Source organism: Takifugu rubripes, chromosome 16 (assembly GCF_901000725.2).
Source record: "Takifugu rubripes chromosome 16, fTakRub1.2, whole genome shotgun sequence".
NCBI classification, from domain to species: domain Eukaryota; kingdom Metazoa; phylum Chordata; class Actinopteri; order Tetraodontiformes; family Tetraodontidae; genus Takifugu; species Takifugu rubripes.
In genome coordinates, this window is record NC_042300.1 from 13,078,421 (window position 1) to 13,078,995 (window position 575).

General features: G+C 46.4%; 1 protein-coding gene across 1 annotated transcript in view; it reads right to left on the reverse strand.

Annotated features, from left to right (window-relative positions):
- Positions 1-109, reverse strand: part of LOC101061681 (protein FAM89A) — a 2,347-nt gene extending 2,238 nt beyond the window's left edge. The window contains exon 1 of the mRNA XM_011617174.2: positions 1-109. This exon is cut by the window's left edge and continues 279 nt beyond it. The gene's annotated coding sequence lies outside the window, so the exon portion shown is untranslated.
- Positions 110-575: the final 466 nt, after the last annotated feature.

Here is a 575-nt window from a genome sequence, read left to right on the forward strand (position 1 = left end):
GAGAAGCGCACACGCAGCCAGTCTTCACCGCACCGACGCACCGAGCAACAGCCGCGGACGTCTCCGCCCGGGGCGGCCAGCGACGCCACGTCAAGGTGCCGGAAATCAGCACGGCCCACTTCCGGTGAAGGATTAGGCCGTTTAACGTTAGCAAATATTTTCTGAGAACTGAATCTGTTTTCTAAGAATACCAACCTTCGAAAGACGAAGTCTTTATTGTAAATGTGATACACTTAACGATTCATTCCTAAAGGGAAAGATAAATAATTATTGCGACACGAGATGCGATCAAGGACCAAAAGTGCCGGCATGAAATAGCCCGTTTTAAGCGTTATATCGTCGTTATTGTTTTGAAAAGTATATTATTCCTACTGAATAAAACTACTGACCTTATTTGATATTATTTTGAAATTCAACATCCGGTACTGGAAGGCTCTCTGGTTGCCTACTTGACCCGCTCGATTTCGGCTGACTTGTGAAATCCGCTTCCTGTCTTTAACCAGTCGATGCTGGGCGTCTCCCTGCAACGCTGTAATGCAGGAAAACAGAATTTTCCCGTCTTGTTTGTGTGACCC